General features: G+C 34.5%; 1 protein-coding gene across 11 annotated transcripts in view; it reads left to right on the forward strand.

The window, feature by feature from the left end:
• The window catches only part of LOC149145503 (uncharacterized), a 229,214-nt gene that overhangs the window by 31,770 nt on the left and 179,141 nt on the right, over positions 1-18,303 (forward strand). For 2 of the 11 annotated variants that reach the window (XM_089446515.1, XM_089446510.1), the window contains one exon: positions 16,502-16,617. The exons of 7 other annotated variants lie outside the window; for them this stretch is intronic. The gene's annotated coding sequence lies outside the window, so the exon portion shown is untranslated. Of the gene's footprint in view, positions 1-16,501; positions 16,618-18,303 lie in introns of those variants that run through there. 2 more of the 11 variants (XM_089446509.1, XM_089446514.1) reach the window with 1 other exon arrangement.

Raw genomic sequence — 18,303 nt, forward strand, 5'->3', positions numbered from 1 at the left:
CATCTTAATGGATTACTACCCTCGTTTCAAATACATTTGGATGCCCTTGGACATCTCTTGTTGAATAAGTAGGAGCTGAACAATATTATTAGAGATGAAATATAGGCAGTATATTGTGGTCCTTGGCTCAACCTACCAATGGGGTTGAGGCCTAAGATAGCAGATGAGAGATAAGAGAGTCTCAGAGCTCTCTCTCCATTTTTTCTCTGTTACTCAGAGTACCTCATTGTGGAGCAATTTATTTTTTATTTCACTGTATATTATGAAATATAGGGGTAGTTCCACTGCTTATTTAGAGAGTCTCAGAGCTCTCCATTTTTTATTTGTTATTCGGACTAGCGGTGCTTTGCCTTATTTACAAGGGAGGCACTAGGTCTTTGACCTTCCATGCTTAGGCCACCCCTTAGCTGGACACCACTCAAATGATTACGTTCTTTTATTTGATGCTACCAATGGATAGGGGCACTATCGACCTTGCAAAAAATGACCCTATTACAATGGGATCTATATTCGTGGACTTAGGGGCCTATTGCCCCCACCATTGAGACAACAAAGCACACCATGAACCAACCCTTCTAGATGATTTCCAATCATAAGGTGTTTTATTTATTTATTTTATTTTATTTTATTTTTATTCTCTTGGACCTTGGATGCTAGGAGAGACACTTACTAAGGGGGATGACCCACAAATCAGTGTTTCCTCCTCTTTAGGTAACAAGGTGAAGGGGCATTGTTATTGATCTGATTAACAAGGTTGCTAAGGTCTTGGCAACTTGCTAGATGGGCATACATTAGGTAGGCATACATTAGGTAGTGGTCCACTGTCACCTTAGCCCAAGCCCCCGATATTTAGGCCCAACGGCCTTTTAAATGGCCAAGGAGGAGTCCCTAAGATAACCCCAAATGATTCCAAACAACATTAATGCCTTATATGGGGTCACTTGTAGTGGAGGTGTTAATCCTTCATAATTGCTTAGCTATAAAAGATGTTACTGTACAACAAAAAACTAAACAATGGATTTTAGTAGTATCAAAACATAAAAGATATGGCGTGTGAGTAGTGGATCTCCAAAAAATGATCTAACCAAATATGCAATTAGTTTTTTATTTGGGCTATTGGTTAAAGAGTTATAAGACAAAAGAACTTGCTGTCCTGGATGTGTGATTGTAAAGTCTACATAAAAATGCAAGGACGACAACCTATTTGGCCCATAATAACCACCTTACAAATGCCTAAGCACTTCCAGATTGTAATTCTAGGGGTGGAGAGGTATGAGGGCTAATTTTGAGGCTTTTGGGTCCTCCCCTCAACCTAAAATGGCCAAAAAAGTTATTTTCCAACAAGGTGGAAATCGCTTTTCTAAATTCTAGGGGTGGAGAGGTACGAGGGCCAATTTTGAGGCTTTCGGGGCCTCCCCTCAACCCAAAATGGCTAAAAAAGCTATTTTCCAACAAGGTGGAAATCACTTTTCAAAATTCTAGGTGAAACCGTCTTTGTAAATTCACCCAAGAACTTCTAGATTTAGATTTATGCCCTTTTAAATGTTGTTGAAATTATGTAAAATTTACTCTGAACAATAGAAATGGCTAAAATTTAAATGCAATAGATTAAATGGAAGAGGTTTGTGATAAAATAACTCACTTAGATGGTTGAAAGTTGAAACCTCTCTTTTGTTGCAGATCACATCTATAACAATATTTTTTTTCTAGGTACGCAAGACAAATAAGCTAGATACAAGTGTAAAATATGCGAGAAACCATACTTGTACCTATTCATGGTTAGATCTAATTATTTTCCAAATTTTCCCAAGGAAATTCTTGCTAGTAAATAATTGAAAACCACTAACAAGCTAATTTATCCCAAAATAAGTACAAAAAATAAAAAAAAGTTTTAGAAAGGTGGTTTTTGGGTTATACCAGTGGCTTAATTACCTCACCCTTGTTAGAGCGCGAAATTGGCACATTTTCAGGTCGATATAGCCTAAAAACCCAAGGGAGTGGGCTTGGTCCTGAACATAAATTGCCCCCTCTATTGACTTAATCTCTTGGGTAATTTTAAGGCTTGCTTAGGAACGACCTCTCTCAAAGTGGCACCTCTAGTCTTCAGATACTGCATGTGATGAGTACTAGACCCTCCACAATTCGAAGCTCTACTTTGGAATGGTCCAATTGCTTATATCAACCCACTTGCAAAATAAATTGACAGTGGGGTTGCCCCAAGTTTACCCCTACCACGTGACTAAGTAACCCCTTAATCACAATATTTGTTAACCTTAGCGTATTTCACTTATTACCAAAAAAAGATTAAAACCCTAATAACAGATATCAAGAAAAAAAGTGAATAAAAATCGCTTCACATAATATATAAAGAATAGACAAAGGTTTGCAAAGGTTGAGCTCTTTTTAGTATGATGGCACAAATCACAAATGACATAAACGATGATACAATGAGGGGAGGCTAGTCTTTATATAAAAAATTGTAACGACTAGAAAACGACTAACTAGTGGTTAGTTTTCACTGTCCCTTAAGAAAATATTTTACTAGTCATCCACATGTCGGAGAGATAGTAAATATTTCATGAAATATTACAAAATATTTTTTAATTAACCCACTAGGGCGTCAATTTGGACAAATTTCCACAAATTAGCTCAAGATTCCCTTTGCTCATGGTGCACTTGTTTGGTCTATGATGAATTCAACTTGCTCCTTGGAGGAGTGTGACTTGTTGAAGGAATTCGACTTGGTCATTTAGTGAAAATTTTTATCTTGCAACGACTACTTTCTTCGTCTAATACTCAACTTCTCAATCCATCGTCCTTCTAATGACTAGTTGACTCAACCCAACGACTATTTTGACCTTCAACAATTAGTTCAACTTGATTTTATCTCGAGTAATTCGACTTAGCGACCCTTTTGCTGGATCTTCAATTCCCTCACCTTTTCGGCATTTATGGAACCTGGGTATTCTTTCGCTAGTCCGTATGTGTACTAGTTATCTCTTAGATTTTCCATACCCTATAACGTGTTGCCACATCATCATCTTCTCTACCACATCGTCATCTCCTTGTTTTGGTTCTCTAACACCCTAGTTGATCTCTAATATATGACACATGGGTATCGTTCGTCTCTTCGTGTTGATCACTTTTGACAATGCATGTTTGAAATTTCCCAATGATCCACCTATTCTACCCCATGAAACATGCTCTGACTCATTTACCAAGTTTGACCAAGTTTAACTAGCCACTGGATGCTATGTTTGGAAAATTTCTATGTGTCATGAAATCATCCTCATTAAATTGCACAAACTGAAACCAAGTTGCCCTTTTTGACTCTCGACACCATTTTGCACTGGAAATTGTGAATTGCCTCAAGAAATGTTAAATGCTATCGAATGAAACTGCCATGCTGTAAGAGCTGTCATGAGGAATATTGCACCAAAGCCAAGGCCACCTACAAACTTAATAAACCCTAACCATGTGGAATGACATAGGTGCACCTTGACGCCTACATTGGTGATCACCCCTACAAATGCAGGCTTGCATAAAACGATGATTCCACAAGAGAGTTCATGTAAGGCCCTCCAATTCTTGCCAGGATGAAAGTAACCCGAAGTGGAACTTCAAGGGACTAGCCATGGTCGGACCAAGACAACAAAAAACAGACTTAGTAACAAAGACATGGGTCTAGATGGGGCCTCACATGGTTTTTACATTGCTTTTGACTTGTGACCTTGGGTTTACAATGGTGACGAAAGATATTGCAAAAGTTTTTATGTACACCTGTAGACATGCAGGGTAATAGGGCACCGAGGGTTCTTCTCTTCCTATTGTACCCTCTTTCGAGGCATTGCTTGATATTTGGTTTTCTCCCCTAATATTGCATGTTGCTTTCTAGATATTTTCCTACATCACTTTATTTTCTAGCTATTTGGGGTAAGATTGATTAGTTTTACTTTTAGTTTATATAGGCGTGGCCTTTGTGACTCCACAACATATTGATTGCACCAAAATGTGCTCTACAACCCGATGTAGGGGAGATGTGTAGGTGTAGTGTAAGAAATTATGTAAACATTTTTACATGTTGGCTCAATATGTTGGATTTATATTAATATGTTCAATTCATAAAACATAAAGGATTGTACATGTCGACTCAATTAAAAATAATAAAATGTTAAAAGTAATATAGAGCTCGGAATGGGGGAGATGTTTTTATTACTAAAATTATGAATAACCTTTTAGATAAAAGAAAATCAAAATATACATATCACATTAAGGTATATAACATTTAAGTAGTAGCTATATCCTAAGATCCATTTTACTTAAATTAATGATTTCGTAACCATATTTAAATTTAATTAATAAGCACATAAAAACTTTAATACTTACAATACATTTACAATATAACAATATTTTTAACCATGGATAGTCGTGCCCACTTTATCATAGATATTATTAACTGGTAAATAGGCTTTGCTACAATATCATGGGCCAAGACCATGGCTCATCAATACCACATGCCCAAAAATCATCTCTTGTTTCACAATCAAAATATTTTATTTGAATTTAATTTTATAAGATTTTTTAATTAAATATAATAGAAAAAAAGATTATAATCACTTTTAAGATATATCTAATCACTTTTAATAGCACTTTCAACAACTTGCTGTCCTGGATGTGTGATTGTAAAGTCTACATAAAAATGCAAGGACGACAACCTATTTGGCCCATAATAACCACCTTACAAATGCCTAAGCACTTCCAGATTGTAATTCTAGGGGTGGAGAGGTATGAGGGCTAATTTTGAGGCTTTTGGGGCCTCCCCTCAACCTAAAATGGCCAAAAAAGTTATTTTCCAACAAGGTGGAAATCACTTTTCTAAATTCTAGGGGTGGAGAGGTACGAGGGCCAATTTTGAGGCTTTCGGGGCCTCCCCTCAACCCAAAATGGCTAAAAAAGCTATTTTCCAACAAGGTGGACATCACTTTTCAAAATTCTAGGTGAAACCGTCTTGGTAAATTCACCCAAGAACTTCTAGATTTAGATTTATGCCTTTTAAATGTTGCTGAAATTATGTAAAATTTACTCTGAACAATAGAAATGGCTAAAATTTAAATGCAATAGATTAAATGGAAGAGGTTTGTGATAAAATAACTCAGTTAGTTGGTTGAAAGTTGAAACCTCTCTTTTGTTGCAGATCACATCTATAACTATATTTTTTTTCTAGGTATGCAAGACAAATAAGCTAGATACAATTGTAAAATATGCGAGAAACCATACTTGTACCTATTCATGGTTAGATCTAATTATTTTCCAAATTTTCCCAAGGAAATTCTTGCTAGTAAATAATTGAAAACCACTAACAAGCTAATTTATCCCAAAATAAGTACAAAAAATAAAAAAAAGTTTTAGAAAGGTGGTTTTTGGGTTATACTCGTGGCTTAATTACCTCACCCTTGTTAGAGCGCGAAATTGGCACATTTTCAGGTCGATATAGCCTAAAAACCCAAGGGAGTGGGCTTGGTCCTGAACATAAATTGCCCCCTCTATTGACTTAATCTCTTGGGTAATTTTAAGGCTTGCTTAGGAATGACCTCTCTCAAAGTGGCACCTCTAGTCTTCAGATACTGCATGTGATGAGTACTAGACCCTCCACAATTCGAAGCTCTACTTTGGAATGGTCCAATTGCTTATATCAACCCACCTGCAAAATAAATTGACAGTGGGGTTGCCCCAAGTTTACCCCTACCACGTGACTAAGTAACCCCTTAATCACAATATTTGTTAACCTTAGCGTATTCACTTATTACCAAAAAAAGATTAAAACCCTAATAACAGATATCAAGAAAAAAAGTGAAAATAAAAATCGCTTCACATAATATATAAAGAATAGACAAAGGTTTGCAAAGGTTGAGCTCTTTTTATTATGATGGCACAAATCACAAATGACATAAATAATGATACAATGAGGGGAGGCTAGTCTTTATACAAAAAATTGTAACGACTAGAAAACTAGAAAACGACTAACTAGTGGTTAGTTTTCACTGTCCCTTAAGAAAATATTTTACTAGTCATCCACATGTCGGAGAGATAGTAAATATTTCATGAAATATTACAAAATATTTTTTAATTAACCCACTAGGGCGTCAATTTGGACAAATTTCCACAAATTAGCTCAAGATTCCCTTTGCTCATGGTGCACTTGTTTGGTCTATGATGAATTCAACTTGGTCCTTGGAGGAGTGTGACTTGTTGAAGGAATTCGACTTGCTTATTTAGTGAAAGTTTTTATCTTGCAACGACTACTTTCTTCGTCTAATACTCAACTTCTCAATCCATCGTCCTTCTAATGACTAGTTGACTCAACCCAACGACTAATTTGACCTTCAACAATTAGTTCAACTTGATTTTATCTTTTGAGTAATTCGACTTAGCGACCCTTTTGCTGGATCTTCAATTCCCTCACCTTTCCGGCATTTATGGAACCTGGGTATTCTTTCGCTAGTCCGTATGTGTACTAGTTATCTCTTAGATTTTCCATACCCTATAACGTGTTGCCACATCATCATCTTCTCTACCACGTTGTCATCTCCTTGTGTTGGTTCTCTAACACCCTAGTTGATCTCTAATATATGACACATGGGTATCGTTCGTCTCTTCGTGTTGATTACTTTTGACAATGCATGTTTGATATTTCCCAATGATCCACCTATTCTACCCCATGAAACATGCTCTGACTCATTTACCAAGTTTGACCAAGTTGTAACTAGCCACTGGATGCTATGTTTGGAAAATTTCTATGTGTCATGAAATCATCCTCATTAAACTGCACAAACTGAAACCAAGTTGCCCTTTTTGACTCTCGACACCATTTTACACTGGAAATTGTGAATTGCCTCAAGAAATGTTAAATGCTATCGAATGAAACTACCATGCTGTAAGAGCTGTCATGAGGAATATTGCACCAAAGCCAAGGCCACCTACAAACTTAATAAACCCTAACCATGTGGAATGACATAGGTGCACCTTGACGCCTACATTGGTGATCACCCCTACAAATGCAGGCTTGCATAAAACGACGATTCCACAAGAGAGTTCACGTAAGGCCCTCCAATTCTTGCCAGGATGAAAGTAACCCGAAGTGGAACTTCAAGGGACTAGCCATGGTCGGACCAAGACAACAAAAAACAGACTTAGTAACAAAGACATGGGTCTAGATGGGGCCTCACATGGTTTTTACATTGCTTTTGACTTGTGACCTTGGGTTTACAATGGTGACGAAAGATATTGCAAAAGTTTTTATGTACTCCTGTAGACATGCAGGGTAATAGGGCACCGAGGGTTCTTCTCTTCCTATTGTACCCTCTTTCGAGGCATTGCTTGATATTTGGTTTTCTCCCCTAATATTGCATGTTGCTTTCCAGATATTTTCCTACATCACTTTATTTTCTAGCTATTTGGGGTAAGATTGATTAGTTTTACTTTTAGTTTATATAGGCGTGGCCTTTGTGACTCCACAACATATTGATTGCACCAAAATGTGCTCTACAACCCAATGTAGGGGAGATGTGTAGGTGTAGTGTAAGAAATTATGTAAACATTTTTACATGTTGACTCAATATGTTGGATTTATATTAATATGTTCAATTCATAAAACATAAAGGATTGTACATGTCGACTCAATTAAATAATAACATGTCGACTCAATTAAATAATAATAAAACGTTAAAAGTAATATAGAGCTCGGAATGGGGGAGATGTTTTTATTACTAAAATTATGAATAACCTTTTAGATAAAAGAAAATCATAATATACATATCACATTAAGGTATATAACATTTAAGTAGTAGCCATATCCTAAGATCCATTTTACTTAAATTAATGATTTCGTAACCATATTTAAATTTAATTAATAAGCACATAAAAACTTTAATACTTACAATACATTTACAATATAACAATATTCTTAACCATGGATATTCATGCCCACTTTATCATAGATATTATTAACTGGTAAATAGCCTTTGCTACAATATCATGGGCCAAGACCATGGCTCATCAATACCACATGCCCAAAAAACATCTCTTGTTTCACAATCAAAATATTTTATAAATATTTTTTTTGAATTTAATTTTATAAGATTTTCTTAATTAAATATAACAGAAAAAAAGATTATAATCACTTTTAAGATATATCTAAACCATCTATTACATTAAAATATATAAAATATAAATAATAATTATAAATTAAGATTCATTTTACCATATAAATTAAAATAATAATTTTGCAACTATATTTAAATTTATTAATAAGCACATAAAAACTTAATACTTGCAATATAATAAGATTTTTAACATTGACATTCACCTCCACTTTACCATTGATATTATTAACTTACAAATAGGCTTTGTTATAATACCATGGGCCAATACCACAGCTCATGGATACGACATGTCCAAAAACCATCTCTCATTTCACAATCAAAATATTTTATAATTTTTTTTAAATTTAATTTTACTACACTTTTTTGCCCAAACACTCTCTATCTCGCTGGGTATGGAAGAGATGTTGTAAGGTCTTATTATATTACGTTATCTAAACATTTTGGCTTGGTCAAATTACATAAAAATAAAAAAATAAAATTATTGATTAAAACATTTTGATTATGAAATTACATAAAAATAAAATTTAAATTAAAAAAAATAAAATAATTAATAATTAAACTATATCCATTTGAAGTCCAAATCTATCAAGTTCCAAGAGGGATCAAATCTTTCTAAATGCAAACTTTTTTTCAAGTTTTGCATTCAAAAAAGAGGTTTGCACCTCGAGATTTGATCCATCTTGGTCCTTGATAGATCTGGAGTTAAGATGGATCTAAGCTGGTATTATTATCCATGGCAGTCCCATTGACTTATTTTGTGGTCATTTGTTGGACATTAATGAAATGATCTTATCTTATTTGGACTGCTTATTCCTGTTATTGCAGCGTTTGCTGATTTTGCTGCTGAGTAGGACATGCAAATAGGAGCAGTGGTTAGCAAGTTAAAAATTGAGGTTAGTATTAATTGACAAGATGATAATTTGTATTTGATCCCGGCTGGATGGAAGTTTATTCAACTAGGATGGATCATCAAGTACGGGGGGACTCTATAAGTGATCAATGAAGATTGTAATGGATATATATGAATGAAATCTATAAAAATGGTCCCATCTTTGCATTCCTCTAGCAAGGAAACCCGTGATTATGCATAGAATCTTAGTACTTGGACATGCGCATTAATCTATTTTCCCTTCCCCCTCCCCAATAATAGACAAAAGGTCAGAGCTAATTCGTAGGAGATTGTTATGGGGAAATAGAGTGGAAAGAAAGCTTTACCTCGTTTTCCAAGAGGCAGAAAGGAGCCCATGGCCTAATAAATATCCAGACAAGTAGCAACATTGACAGCGAAAACGGTGGTATGGTAAGAGATAAGTGGAGAAGCTCCATAGAAGGTTTTACTTTGACGGTGACATGGGACTATCACTTATACACCAGGTATCAGAGACCCCTTACAGATTAGTGATGTGGTTTGGGGACCCAATTTTTGAAGTTGTCAGGCTCAACAATTTTTGGTAAGATTTGGCAAGGTTGGCAAACTGTATCTAGGGTGTTAAATTGGGACCTTTGAGAGGCCAAGGAGTGATTAAGACTTTGCCGCAAGATTTATCTAGGCTTTACTTTTACCTAGTGGACAGAGAAAGGACTTTATGAAGAAATTTTTCTAGAAGAGGATTGTATTTATGGAACAAAAAGAGAGCTACAGGATTACACTAGAGATTGTAAACTGCCCTTAATGATTAGCAGCTATACTAGAGATTGTAAACTGCCCTTAATGATTAGCAGCTATAGACAACTTACTTTTTTGAATTTTCAAATTATTTATCAGGTTCTGATATTTTACACTACAGTTGGAAGTGCAATGATCTATTTGGAATAACTAGAGATGGAGTTGTGATAAGCCTCATTATTGTTATGAGAAGAAAAGAAAAGGATATACCTAAGAGTTATATCTTACTTCCCAGTAGCAAAAACACTTAACCAAATCTGGGGGATTTTGGATAACAAGATTTGATAAATCAAAATGTGCCAAGCCATGTGGAAAATAAGAATCGTCTTTAAGTCCTCAAATCTAGGTTGGATGTTAAGTACAAAGCTTAGCCATCAAAGCCAGATTTCATAAATCTATGCCAACCAATGGGATTTGCATAATATGCCAAAAAGAGTAAATAACCAAACATGTTTTATGGGGTTGTAGAGTTCCCTTTTTGCTGGCCCTATCAATTGGAAATGAGCAATCTTAGGAGTCACGGTTGGTCAAATAACATGACAGGAAGATATTGATTGTTGTCCAATTAATTATGATTGCCTCTTTAGAGCTGAAGTGCCCACCATTGATGATTCTAATAGCCTTTTACTTTGAAAGCTGACTAAATTTGAATTTGATCCAACTGCAAAAGGACAACCAAAATGGGCATGTAACAATATGCACTCTCTTGATATTAGGGCTGCGACGGACATTTCCACACTTTATTTTAAATATAAGATGCATCCTTTAAAAAAAAATTTGTATGCCCTTTATCATGGATTTTGTCATTTGGGATGAATATGGTGAGATGAACCTCAATCCAACATTCTCAGCCAACTAGTAAGTTTAGCATGAGCGGCATCTCCGCAAAGAATATTTCAGACATGGCCTATAGTCAATAAGCATAAATTAAATGTAATTTGGTGATATCAATGAATGAAAAGCGTGTGCCTTTGAGAGCAAGCGTCTAGACCAGTTTTTAGTACATAGATAACGTATTTGTAGAATACAAAACATGTATGAGCAAAAACAAATACTAATTACATAGTCACATAAAGCTATGCTTGTTAAATTGAAAAGCCTTGTGTTCAGTTAGTGCATACGTTTATTCATAACTAATCGCCAACTTAAATCTTATATCATGCAATTTCTTTAAACTTAAACTTAGAGTAGTTATACTATTTTTAAACTTAGAATTAATGAAGTAAAAAGATTTGCAGGTTTGCAATCAAAACCTTCAAAACATGGAATTAACCCCTTTGCAGCTATTGCTGCTCGCTGGTTGAGCGTGATTGTTTTCTTTGATTTTCCCACACAACCTTCCAGTATAAGACATCCTAGACGTGGATCATCAAACCACGATGATAAGCAAAACCTTTCTGAAACTTTACGTCATGGTTACGGATACACATTTCGTTTGATTGAAAGGTAGGACATCAAAATTAAGGGACAACTAAACATTCTAACAAGGTAATTATTGAAACTCAAGGCCATTTCCTTAGGGGCAATATACCATCATTAATCATTTTAAAAATAGTTTTTTTTTTCTGAAGATATTTCAGACAAACTTTGAACACTTCCTCATAAAGATATTATAGTAGCTCGACTCTCCATTTTAAACACCAACATAGAGAAAGAGATAATAATACAAATGGTTAGATTGCAATGATGCATACTCAATGAACTTTGAAACTGCAATGTTGAAGGCTTGCATTATTTATATATGGAAGATCCAGTGTCTCTAGGGAAAGCTCTATGGCAAGCTTTCAAACCTTCAGATGGAGACCCTTTGGAGCACCATATCGTCATTGGTACCCTATAACATAGGTACGTAGCTTTACATGTTTGCAGCCCCACCATATAGGCACAAGCACATGAATATCTTCAATGCTTTAAAGCCATCATGATAAGCAATAGCAAAAAGTACTATTATGCATGATGGCATGGCTCCTCCCTTCACCAAATTGGAAAATGATATTATGTTGTGTACCTAACCACAACGCTGCCTTATGCAATTACTTTTGTGCAATAACGTTATTGCCTCTTTTATTAGTGACTTACGCTTAAAGTTGGGTGTTTTAACTTATGCTTAGGTGAATGTTTATTTGGACAAGTCATTTACATTATTTGACTTTGTATTTGCAATCCTACCTTTGGTGTCTAGGTACCCCCATCATTTTCATTGCCTTTGGCTTTTCTTTAGGTTATTCTGAGCTTACTATTTTGGTTACAGCCATAGTTGCAGCAGTAGTTCCATTTTGGGTTACGAGCATATCATATTTTTGGGTAATGAAATAACATAATAGAAGTCACATGCACTAAGAATAGGAAGAAAACATGTACAGAATAACAAGACCAACATGGTGCCCATTATGATCAATGCATGCTCATAATCTAACTCATTAAATGCAGCAAAGGCAACATGCAACTGTCTCTCAAATGATGATAACTAGAAATGGTTAAATAAAATCGAATAAAAATGACATTGCCAAACATATTAAATACGGTTGAAGTATCAAATACATTATATATTTTTCCCATTGGGTAATGAGGCAAAGAATTCATTTCAACCACAAATTTAGAGAGAAAAAATAATGCAAAATACACCCAACCAAAACTTTTTATATTGCACTAATTCACCCTAAACACATGACATCATCAACTCCATAATAAATGAAGTCTAGTGTCAATAGGTATTGTAAATTGAACTTCACAAACTATTAGCATCTTAAGGCGGGGTTGTATTCAATTTGCAGAAAATGCTTATGTTTTGATCAAACTTGCAATGAATGAAGTTGTATATTTTTTAATGGCCATAGGTGATATATATTCTAAGCCATTTATTTCAACTATAATTTGTATAAGATATTATATGAAATTAAATACAAATCCATAATATGTTGCTAGACCATCTTGTGCAATTAATGAGGGTCAAAATTCATATTTGTACAAGTCATTCAATGGTAGTGTTTTTTCCACAATTACCACCAAGAATATGAAGACCACTTCTTTGATGAAAATTATTGCACCCTTGTAAATTCATGGGTTTCTACAACAAATTCACTATAAATGTTATTAAAATTCAACTCATCAATGCCTCTCCTTGCAAAAGCAAATATGTTTCTACATTGATGTCTCCTAATGTTAATAAATCTAATGCAAATGTCAAGGAGGATGGCCCCATTATAAAACTCAAGGGTTCATGAATTCATAACACAAGTGCTCATGAATGACATACAAATGAAAATTTTGGAGGATGAAATAAGGGATTAAAGGGGTATATCTGAATATGCAGACAAAGATATCAATAGATAGATAGATGGTCACACGCTATTTCCTTGCCCTGGCACACCATTATAAGGGACATGCAATTATATGGCACTCCTCCATTGGAGGTCCCGTTGGCATGGGGTCATTTAATGTGCTTGACCAAGGTATCCGTGTTAGTGAGGCCTTTTCTATTGTTGTGCAATTGCTATGATTATTTATACATTTTTAATCATAGTAAACTGTCAAACTATAATTAATGAATCTCATCAATATGCAAACCTATTCATCCCTATGAATTGTAAATTCTTGGACCTAACATCATCTCCCTTAAGCAATTGCAATTGCTTTGACATGTAATTACTACACTCCTACATCTCTTCCATTGGAGAATAATCACATTAATCAAATCTAATTAAGTTGTTTTAACCACGCCATTGATTCCTTGTTGGCCCATAATATTTGTTAATCTCTATATGCCCTATTGCATGTAGGGAACATATCTTCAACATTATATCAACAAATGAAGATGATGGGTTTTAACAAATTTTCATGTAAGATATGATGCCTTTTTATATACTATAATATGATCTCAAATACCATAGTGACAACCATGCAAGCTTCTTTCTATGTAAGAAAGACAAAAGCATCTTGATGGTCCTTTATTTGTTCTCCATCTTCCATTTATTTTAAACAAATTCAAGCATGATATCTTTGAACTCCAATCCATTAAAATTTGTGAATGAAAATTGCACATAGTCATGAATGCTATCATACCATTCATAAGATGTTTATCGATGTTTAGCATTGAAGGAAGTCTCCTATCAACCAAGTCCACCAAATGTAGCCTTCAATTTCACATTTGATCGAATGATCATCATAATGAAAGTCTCTTTATCAATCAAGTCACCCATAAGTGACCTTGATATCACATCCATACAATATTTTATTCACTACTATTGCCTATAGTAATGGTTTGAATTGCCAAAGCCATAATCTTGTAGCTTAGTATTTCAGAGGATGACTTACGCCTCACTGTTTAATTACAATCTTGGGAACAATTCGCACTTGTTAATCCCTATATATCCTATTCACTTAGGGAACATAGCTTGGACATTACATTAATAAATGAAGATGGTGTTTTATTAACAAATTTCATGTAAGATATGATGCCTTATTATATGCTATAATATGATCCTAAATATCATGGTGGCAACCATGCAAGCTTCAATCTATGATTGAAAGGCATAAAACCATCTCGATGGTCCTTTATTTGTTCTTCATCCTCTATTTATTTCAAACAAATTCCAAGCATAATATCTTTGAACTCCAATTTATCAAAATTGGTGAATCAATATTGCACATAGTCATGAATGTAATCATGCCTTTGATCAAATGCTTATCATTAAGGAAGTCCCTTTATCAACCAAGTCTCCCATATGTAATCTCAATTTCGCATATGATTGAATAATTACCACAATGGAAGTCTCTATCGATCAAGTCTCCCATAAGTGACCTTGATATCATCTATAGAACGTTTAATTCACTACCATTGCCTATAGAAATGGTTTGAATTACCAAATCTCTAATCTTACAACTTAGTATTTTAGAGGACTTACACCTCACTGTTACACATAATCTTGAGAATAAATCCTAAAGTATAATTTTGGGCACTTATCTTATGATCAATTTAATACAAATAAAAATGAACAAGACAAATTTATTTGATACAATTATGGTCACTAAAATCTATTGATTCGTTGCTTATATCTTGCACAAACATGCCATGCTATTTACCTTAAAAAATATGTTATAGTTTTGAAGATAGTTATTTTTTCATTGCATTTTTTCCTCTATGAAAGTCCACAAGTATTACATATTTTTTAGTCAACTAAGATAAGGGACATCATGAAACTTAAGAAATGTTTTTTCAATAATCTTATATAGAATAATGTAGACTTAAAACAATGTTTTGCTATTCTTCATTCAAGTTCAAGGGAAAATTACCCAATTGCATACAATTTTGAAATATGTTAGGAAAACTTACCTTGTGAGTTGGAAGGGAAACCCATAGAAGGGTACCTTTGATAAAAGGGAACCCATAATATGCCATAATATTTTTGATGTTTAGTATAGTCTTGTAATCGCCATAATCTTAGAATTTTCATAGATTAACTGAAAGAAATTACAATACCAAACAATTCTAACCTCATCTTGAAGCCCTGAAAGGTGGTGACAATCATTGGATGATCAGTCCTCATGCCCTATAGGTCTTACACATTCAATTGTGACACATACGCCTCTACCATCTCATCCAAAAGAAAAATGGGTCTCAATGGTGATGATGACAAATAACATAATATTTAACTATATCATACATACCCTTGAGGTTGAGATTGCATATATCGTGGAAATTCCACCTATTTGAGGCATCCCTACTATACGAAAGAAGCAATTAATAAAAACCAAGGTATTCACGATGAATGGTAGCTTTCACCCAAAGATGTGTTGGGCCAAATAAAAATGTAAGAGATGATTCAAATAGCTTGGTTAATTTCATGCAAAATAATCATTGGCATATTTTGTCTAAAGATATGTTAAGCTAAATAAAAATTAAATAACTTTGTTAATTTCAAAGAATATAGTCGCTATAATGCATATCCATCCTAGATTCCAAACTTACATGACAATACCATCTTACAAAATCCATCTATGCACTTCATGCAAATATTAACGCAAATATTAACAACAATTTAAGCAATCATGCTTAGCCTTAGTCTCATATATGAATTAAAGTGCCTTCTAATAAAATGGCGATAACATCTCAGTTATGCATTAATCTTTATGCAGTGATTGAGACGTCAATCACGCGATGATAATTGTGCATTAATATTTATGAAGTAATTGAGGCATCAATTGTGGAAGGAACATGCTATTACTCCCTTTACAACTAGTGGAAAGTACTCATGCAAAATTAGTTAGAACCCTCATGCACAAAACTATTAATAGAATAGTAAGATCAAGAAATACATATGGATGAAGCTTTATAAGTTCTCAAATCCCCTAGTAAAATAGTAAATCATATGGATCAAATTTCTGAAATCCACCAAGCAAAAGCGTGATTATTGCAACATCAACACTTCCAATATAATTACAATAAAAATGCTAATCCATTTTTCATATGACAAAATTATGATTTATTCATGAAACTTGAAAAGATTAAGCAACAAAAAATCATTAAGCATCATTGTTGTTTGTTTCTACAAATCACATGAATGACAATTTATCCCATCCTCATCATTTGTCTGTAATTATATTTTGAAGTAAATGCTGGGTTTAAATATACATGAAATTTTATTTAAAAAATGAAGATGGTGTGCTTCTTAAGTAGCTTCTAGGTGTTCAGATTGCATGGAATGGGCTAAGGGGGCTAGAGGGTGTGTAGGAGGTTCTCTGCTTAGGGTGGAAAGCATGCCCCCCAATACTCAAGCAATGGACATCAAGGTATCACATCCATTTCAACATGTTTTATTTCGATAGTAATATGCAAGTGAAGGTTTACATATATCATACCACTAGCATACCAAAGAAAAAATGTTTAGGTTGTGCCTTGTTAAAAGTGCTTTATGTTTGTTCTTTAATATAAAGTAGAAGGCTTCTATTGAAAGAAGTTGAAACATCATTGTTAAATTCAATGACAAAATATTAAGTCACCTAATAGTGCACTCCTTTAGGAGTATCTATGGCGCTAATCAGTTATGGAATTTAAATATCCATTTCCAAGTGCAGTTGGAAAATGGCCACAACTAGAACACATGCTTTAGTATATTTGTTTTGCCATATAAAGACAATTTAGGATGTGACATCCCTAGTTAGATAAGTATTTGGTCTTGATCCAAGACCTTGAGAATTATAGATGGTATCTAGCCACCTTTTGAGGAGGTATCTACAAGAAATAATTGGTTATACAATATAGGCCCCTATTCCCAAGTAGAGTTAGTAAAGGATGAAAATTAGAAGATACGCTTAAAAGTTTTTGCTGTGTTACAAAGAGCATTTGCATTTTGACACGCCCAACTAGACAAGTCTTTGGCCTTGTGCTTATTTCCTAAGAATCATGGACCATGCAAATAAGCTCAACAAGAGGCTTACACAAATTATGAAGATGCAAGTTTGGCCCAATCTATTTAGACTTAAGCCTCCACTACTTGTTTAGTCACCCATCTAGAATGGGTTTGTGGCACATCCATTTGTATATGTTAATGAGCTTATATTTGTTGGCTCCCTTGGTTCTATTCCATTTCTAGTGCTTCCTCTAATCAATTGGGCCATGTAGGATAAACCTTAATCATATGGATATCAAGAATGATCTCATTGATTCGCTCAATGAGAATCATATTTATGTTTGACAACTAAATTTAGTAGCGTTGGCCAACAAAAAGTTTCAAGGCACTTTCTCAAGCTTATAATAAGCACTTATAGAGGACGTCTAGTAGAAGGAATAACATACATGAATAATAGCTAGGACTTAGCAATCCATATGCCAATCTTCTTTTTTAACCACTAGATGACACTATCCCTCCTTAGAGAAAGCTTATGAAAAGAGGATTCCTTGAAAGTTAAATATTTTTCCATGAAGGTTACATGACTGTCCTTGATTAAGTACTAAGGGGGAAGATCCTTTTCATTGTATGTTTATCATTGAAATTTAGCTCACTATATCTTGGACCCCAATGCCTCGCATAATATTTGTAGGTAGTCCAAGGCATTTCCCATTGAAATACAATCTTCAAGATTACTGAGAAACGCGTCATCAATGAGGTGTCCATTAACCATCTGAGCCACTTAAAACATAGGGAGAGAAATGCCTTTATTAAAGCCATGTGCTAACTTGTGGTGAATAAACCATTTAAAGGCTTCAATGACCATAACATACAAGGTTGGTATAAGTTAACACCCTTCGTAGATGGTTTTGACAGGGCCCATTTCCTCAAAGTTACATATGTTAGTCAAAACATTGCCCAAGGATTTAATTGAAAGGAGGCTCCATTGCCTTGCAGAAGAATTGTCCAAATCCTAATTCCTTGACCATAGCCAAGATCAAGGGATTTTCAACCCTTTCATTGGTTTGCCAAAGTTGGTTTTAGTGAAAGGGGTGTTAAGGCTAAGGCATCATGCCCATTCCATGCC

Source organism: Pinus tabuliformis, chromosome X (assembly GCF_031772625.1).
Source record: "Pinus tabuliformis cultivar Carrire ecotype Pingquan chromosome X, CPIR1, whole genome shotgun sequence".
In the NCBI taxonomy this organism is placed as follows: Eukaryota; Viridiplantae; Streptophyta; class Pinopsida; order Pinales; family Pinaceae; genus Pinus; species Pinus tabuliformis.